Here is a 7,777-nt window from a genome sequence, read left to right as displayed (position 1 = left end):
TCTTCCACTCGGAAGCAAAATCATGCGCCATCAAAAATTCACCACACACTCAAGTTTTCACTCAAAATGCCTTAAAAGCTTTAACACATTTATCCCAACCAAGTACCTACAAACTTTGACATAACCACCAAAATATAACCTAGGACAAAACAACCCAGTTCCCAATACAAAACTGGCAAAGGCAAACCCACCCCTCCCTAAAAGAAACCAACAAAAATGTCTACTACTACTCTGCAAGGTGAGTTCAAAAGTCAGTCTATTTCGTAACCGTTAAACAGACGGACGGTATTATTTTAGCGTCGCATGTTTTTCCAACAACCAAAAAGTCAGATTAGTCTTTGAATATTCTGCCCCAACTCAACCACAAAAATTTTGATAATAATTAAGTGGCCTGTAGATAACTTTACTTGCGACTTGAGTATAGCTAAAATATCGTTTTAATTTTAACCTCGTCGTCGGCGGTGAAGAGTTTACCTGATCTCTTGTGGTGCGAGTTCTTATGGCCGGCCAGTTCTAGCAAAGAGTTTAAAAAGTATTTTTTCAATAAGGATCCAAAAAAAAAATTCTTACCACACGCTGCTACCAATAACCAAAGAAAAAAAAAAGAAAAAAGGGAAATTTAGTGCTGATCCTTGTGAATAGCTGAAATATTTATTTTATCCTGTTTGTCCTTGGAATTGTTTCGATATTTTTTTCTCTCCATCATCGAGTTTCTGGCTTAAAATATATATATATTTTTTTTTGCTCCGGTGTGAGGTCCTTTTGTTGGCCAAAAAAGAAAGCAGCTATAATTGCATACCTTTGGGAAAAATTTAACAAAACCAACCCACAAACCCACTCTTCCTATTATATCCTGCCCTGCCTGGCCTGATATCCTTCTTACAATACAACAAAATCTGTGTCACAGTTTTTCGTCCTTTAGTTCTTGTCGTCGTCATCGTCGTTGTTGTCGTATCCGTCGTCGTCGACATCGTATAGTCGTAGCATTCATTGTCGTTGTCGTATAAGGTCTTTACTGTATAGTGAGTGGCTTCGTCGTAAAAAGTCACTTTGTCGTTTTTGTGCTCCGGTAGTCGGGAGTGTTGGTTCCGTGTCCTTTTGTAAGGATATACACAAGCGGTGAGAAAGTAAGCTGGCATTTTATGTGGTTTAACTTACTCCAGCATAATAATTTTTCTTCTTCGGTTTCGGGTTAGTTTCGTGGACGTTTGGCTGGCAGGACAATTGCGATAAAGTGGTATAGTGTGCCTATTAGAAGAATTGTGTCCTTTTTGTATGTTTATACAACACCTTCTAAGAGTATACATGTGAGTGAATAAGCATTGGAATTTTGCGTGTATCTACCTATAGAATATTAGTTCGCACACACCACCCACCACCGATCCCTTTGATGGCATATTATGTTGTATAGAGATCTCCATCTCATGAATTATTTCAAGGCCCCCCAGCTAACGAACGAAGGCTTGATTTTTCTCGTGTGTCTGTTGATAAAGAAAAATTCCTCCTGGAATTAGAACTTTGTATTAACGGCATGCAAAAAGGCTTCAATTAGTAGATTATGCTAATTCAATGTGTATCCTTTCTACGAAAAACCGTGTGAAGGTCGAGTAACGATACTTTAGAAAAAAAAACATAAAAAGGATGCATGCAACTTAACCTGCATTTGATGTTCAAGGATTTAAACTAAAAAACGGAACACGACGCATATAAAGGAAAGTGAGCTTGTGTAGAACATGATATTGGCAAAGAGCAGAGCATAAGGTGAGTTGGTCATACCTTCCTTTATGCTTCATACAAGTTAGTCTAAAGCTAATTTTTTCTTTTATATAATATGATCCTTGTTTGGTGTGTCGAATCGGATAATGAAACAAACAAAGACACAAACAAAATAAGAAAAAGTAAAAAAAAGAAAAAAAATACTCAGAAAAGCAAAAGAATTTCCTTTTGTCCTGTGGAATTGAAGGAATTTATGTGACTTATATAAATTATATTTCTTTCAATGTTTCTTTTTTGGTTGGTAGGTAGGTTTAGGTTAGTGGGTATAGTAGGAGTAGATATGAACCTTTATTTAAGCTTATTCCTGCTTAGAGGGGGAGTGGTAGATAATGGTTTTGGTCTGTACTTTCTACACAGCATGGGGCATAGTACGGTTTATTTTTTGCCAATTTTTCTTCCAAAAGATTGATGATTATTAGGTTCAGAGTTGTACAAATATAAGAATATCTATAGAGGTTTGGAAGGTATGTTAGTCTTATGACTAGCGATAGGTATACTATACCAAAAGTATTTATGATAAATGTAGGTATACACATATATATACAACAAACTAGAAATGTCTGGGCTTATAGAACTTTGTTTGGTATTTCTCTGCCTCTTCCAAAAACAGAAGCTATATAGGTAGGTAAATCTCACTTGTATATATAGAACTTCTTTAAGGCGTTGATTTGTGTACCTATGTTATGGAGTGTATTTTGTAGACTTTTTTCAGTTTTTTCTTTTTCTCCATTCAATTTCGTATATGTCCTTTGAGTGTTTTATTTGGGAATTAGGTTAGTTGTTTTATTCCAACCATTTTTCCTAGGCTTTGACAGATTATTTATTTTTGTTTGAAAGCGTTTATAATATTGTTGCGTAGGTTTGAAAGTATTAGAGTGTATTTAGGTATATTCCTATTTTATTTTCAAAAGGCAAAGGAATTCAATTAGTTAAATGAAGGAGAGCATTGTCTTTGATGAAATACGGTAATCCGGAGCAATTTATAAGTAATGGTTAAAGTTTATTAAGAAATATATTGCGTTTTTTAGCGAAGGCATATTTTGTTGGAATGACCACAGTGAGAGTAATAATTTATACAAAAATAAGACTTTGTTGTTTTAATGACAGACAACTGTTGAATTTAATAACTCTGTTATTTTATTTTTATCTTCCCATAAGAAGCTATTTTAATAGTTTGTCAGATTGAACATTTTCACATTTCTCGACATTTCAAGGTTCCTTGAATCCATAGTTCGTACACGTACAAACGTTCGAGATTGGACATTTTTTTAGAACTAGTACCGATAATGACTTGAAGTAAATTTTCTTCATATACATAAAAAATCTAAATGTCGGGAAGTAACTCTCAGCAAATGATAATATTTGCGTTAAGCCAAAAAGTTATGTCAAGAATTTCGTAAGCTTCAATAATAATTTCATTATATGTTAAATAATAATAAAATTAGTTCCAAGATTTTAAGAAAAAAAAATGATATAACCTTCGGAATAATTTTTTACTACGAAATGTGACGTGGTAAAAATTTTTGAAAAATTAAGTTGAGTTTTTTTTTACAAAAAGTAAAAGCTGAAAATATTACCAAAAATAGTAAAGAAAGTTTTAGAATATTTAGGTTAACTTAAGTGAGTTTTAGGCACATTTCCATTACATGATAATTATTGTCTTGTTATTCCAAAAAATAAAATGTCACCCAAATAGTGCCAACCAAATTTTGTTCAACATCTCGAATATCTCAACAGAAGACAGTTCAAAATATAAAGTGCCATTTTCAAGGTTTTGGCATTACTGTAAATCATCCATGTTAGGCGCATATGAGTTTTTATAAACTTCCCAAATGGAATTATTGTATTCGGTCCGATTTGTCGAATTGAACATTTTGACATTTCTTAACGTTTCAAAGTCCCTAGATTGTAATTACAAAATTTTTAGAGAGATGTCTGTGGGTACGTGCTTTTTTCGTAGTCTAAATCTCAAAAACCGGTGGATATATCGACTTCAAATAAATTTTGCTAGAAAAAATCCCAAAAAATTGAGTGGGTGGTTTTTTTTACTATAACAATTTAAAAAAAGTGAAAACTTCGGTTAATGGAAAAACCACAGGAACCAGTAACGGAAGCAAACTGAATTAAATTTCTAATATCGTTTTTTTTATAAATTAAATAAACTTAAACAAAAATATTTCTCACCTCGAATATTTAAAAAAAAAAAAACGATTTTATCCCTTATATATAAAAATTGTATGCAACAAAAATAACGTTTTTGACATCTGATAACATTTTGAGAGAAATGGAATTGACAGTATTTTTTACAAAAAATAGAAACCTTAAAAAAGGATTACTGAAAGTTTGTAAAATTGACTTTCGACTTAAGTAGTTTTTTTAAAATCAAAGATATTGGCTTAAAACTAATCTTTTTGCTATAGCAAATATTGGGTTTGGCAATGAGTAATATTTTTACAAAAATCCAACAGTTAGTTGTTTTCATAAGAATTAAGGTCTATAAAAACTAGTACGCAAAATATAAAAATTTAAAAATTGACATTCAATTCTCAATATCTCGTGTGAAAAGGTATTGCCTTGAAATTATTTATCTCCCACAAAATAATGCTATAAACATTTTGTTAAACAAGACAAATCGACGAACGGAATGGAAAGTTATCAGTGTGGGTCGCATCTCTTTTTCAAATTTTTGTTTTTGGTGCATTATTTAAAAAAACCGTCGATTTTTTCAAAATTTGAACGGTTGATAAAAATAACAACAAAACGTAAAGTCAAAGTCTTCTCAAAGTACTTAAGTTGAAACCATATTACTTTTTTTGTTGTTTTTGTAAATTTTTGTGTTCCTTAAAAAAAAAGATATCAATTGAATTTAAATAAAAGTTATCAACTTCGAAACATCAGTTTGGTCAATTTTTGCTAACTTTAAGTAGTATTTTTTTGTGTGTTTTTATTTTTTGTAAAAATACGGTCACTTTGATTTTTCTAAAACTTTTCCAGTTCTCGAAAACATTTTTCGTTGATATAATTGTTGATATTTTAAGTAAGTTTGTTTTTTAAATTTATTTATTGAATTGATACGATATAGAATTTTATTGAAGCAGCAAGCGTTATCATTTCGAGAAATTTGGGTTAAAATTTTTCAAATTACTATATTAAATATTTTTCTTAAGTACTTTCTGAATCTTTTCGGGTTATTAGCCGTAAAACAAAATTTATTTGAATTCGACATTTCTGACGGTTCTTCAGATATGGATGACGAAAAAATTTTAAAAATCGTATCGACGCATATCACTACAAACACTTCTCTGAAAACCTTTTATTTATATTCTAGGGAATTTGTAACGTCGAGAAATGTCCAAATTTATGCTAACAATTACTTCTTAAGTGAAGTTTTTGGGGTTCAGCTTAATACAAAATGTTTTTGAACTTTATAAAGTTAAACTTCAAATATAATGCAATTGTTCGAACTTTTTAACCGTCTTATTACACGATTAAGAATTTAAGAAATTAATTGTTTTCACAAAATCTTTCAGCAGAAAAATTTGCATTTTAAAAATGTATCAACTATTTTTTAAAAGAAACAGTTGATATTTTTATAAAAAGAAATTTCAAGCTTTAAAGTAGTATGATACTTAAAAAAGAACATAAATAAATTGGGTGGGGCAACAGTCCGTTGAGAACTAGGGCCCAGTAACTTAAAATTCTCAACCATTCCTGTGAACGGGTACAGTTTTCAGGGATGGAGGGGACCTACAAATTTAAGCCGAGTCCGACCGGATAGTTTGAGAAAGCAGTTTTAATGACGAGAATTACTCTTGGAGGATTTGTCAAGTCCTCGCAAGAGTCAGTACCCGTGAAAGAAACTTAAGATGACTTAGGCAGGAATCGAACCCAAGACATTTTGGCATAACAGTCCAATGCACTAACCATCATGCTACGGGAACTACAAAAAAAGAACAAGATTTTTTTCTCAAATCCAGAGCTTGTTTTAATCAATAAAAAGATGTTTGCCTGGGTCTTTAAGTATCTTAAGTTTTTTTTTTCTGAAAAAGCAATTTTGGTTTAAAATAACAACTTGTATTACAAGCATATTCTGCTATTCATTGGGGGGGATTTTACTTTAATTTTCACTAATCATTATTCTGCTATTCATTCGAAGTGAAATGTCGGTAACGTCGATAATACTGCGCGGTATTCTTCTATTCACGTGAAAGCATTCATTCTATACAATTCAGATCCACATATAAAATGCAGCGGATTTTTCATTTGATGTTTGGTTTGTTAATTTTTGTAAGCAAAATGTAAGTGAAAACTTATTAACTGCTAAATTTAGAATATTTGTTTTATAAATAAAAGAATATTAATATTTTTTGGGGAAGGAAGACACTTTTTAACATTTTTCCGAAGCTCTCTGTTTGAGGATTATCTTATTCCTCTGCTTACAATTGGAATAAAAAGTCCAATACTGCCCATCCAAAAATTACACAACTTATTCTGTTTAGGTGGATTGATTAAACCTAATTTTGTATGAATTAAAACAATTTATCCAATATTCCCTAAATTTGTACATGAACATCTGTTTATTTCAATGTCAAATGGGTTTGGGATAATGTAGTTCACCCGATGGATAGCAGAATGGAAAGGCAGTGTGCCAGGGAATCGAATGGGTGAATCGAATAAACGATCCACGTGAATATCAGAATAGGTCTGTTAGTTATGTTTTTTTTTTGGTTCATTCAAAATAAATAAAGAAAAATCATGATACAAACCTCAACAAAAAAATCCTTCAAGAAGAATTAAACCAGAACATAATGCTCTAGAGAAATCATTTTCTTTGCTTCCTTTATTCCACATTTGAAACACTTTATACTTTTTTTAAATTATTATTTCATTAAGAGCAACATGTCCAATTTAAAATAATTGATTTATTGTTTCGAAAAACAAGTTAAGGTTATTTTCAAAATAAATGGCCTACAAACTTCAACAAAAATGGTAGTTTTTTATATTGATAAATAGTTTTGTCCTCTAAGATGGAATTCAATTTGGCGATTACTCATAATAATAATAAACAAGTTAAATCCCATTTTTTATGATATCACCATTAAAAAAAGAGCAAATTCAATTTTGAATGCCAATTTCATTTATCCACTCTACAGATTTTGATTCAGAAGTTTGTTACTCTAATAGAAAATACAGGGTTATAACACATCTTAGAATTTGACTAAGCTGAAGCAACTTTTTAAGAACTTTTTTTCCAAATTTAGCTAAATTTGAAATATTTTCTAACAGTATTGCGGAGACATAAATACTCTAAAATTTTTACTAATCAGTACATATTTTTAACTTCCCATAGGAAGTTATTATAATAGGTCCGATTCAAATTAAAATGTTTGAAATTTCTCCACGTTTCAAGGTCCCTACAGTTGAAATAAAATATTTTTAGAAAGATGTCTGTGCGTGCGTGTGTACGTACGTTCACGACGTTTTATTCGTTGCCCATAGCTTATTAACCAGAAGTAATATCGACTTTAAAGAAAGATCCAGAAGGGTATGTTACGAACCAAAAACGCCAGAGGCTTGAATAAAAAATTTTATAATAAATTGTAACGTGATAGCAAACAAGTATATTTTTTGAAAAAATGACATTAAACGGATTTTTTTATAAATCAAAAACAATGACAAAAAATTTGTCAAATAAAGTTTTTTAACATTTGGTAAAATTTTGAGATAAATCAAATTGACAGTTTTTTTACAAATAATAAAAACTTAACAAAAAAAAGCAATGCTAATAATTGGTAAAAAATTAAGAAGCTTTTAAAAATTAAAAATATTGTCTTCAAACTGTTTTTATTTCACAGAAAATATTGTTTTCGATATTCAGTAGTTTTTTTTTTTATAAAAATCTAACAGTCCAGTTTTTCACATGAAAATAAAATTTATAAAAAATAGTACCCAAATTAAAAAAAAATGCTACTAAAATTGTTAAACAAATTTTTTTGACTAA

At 30.4% G+C, this 7,777-nt stretch overlaps 1 protein-coding gene across 1 annotated transcript in view; it reads left to right on the top strand.

Moving 5' to 3' along the window:
- The first annotated feature begins 213 nt into the window (after positions 1-213).
- The window catches only part of LOC129944716 (uncharacterized), a 361,194-nt gene continuing 353,630 nt past the window's right edge, over positions 214-7,777 (top strand). The window contains exon 1 of the mRNA XM_056054351.1: positions 214-1,761. The gene's annotated coding sequence lies outside the window, so the exon portion shown is untranslated. The remainder of the gene's footprint in view (positions 1,762-7,777) is intronic.

Source organism: Eupeodes corollae, chromosome 2 (assembly GCF_945859685.1).
Source record: "Eupeodes corollae chromosome 2, idEupCoro1.1, whole genome shotgun sequence".
NCBI lineage: Eukaryota > Metazoa > Arthropoda > Insecta > Diptera > Syrphidae > Eupeodes > Eupeodes corollae.
This window is presented reverse-complemented; position numbering and strand designations above follow the sequence as displayed.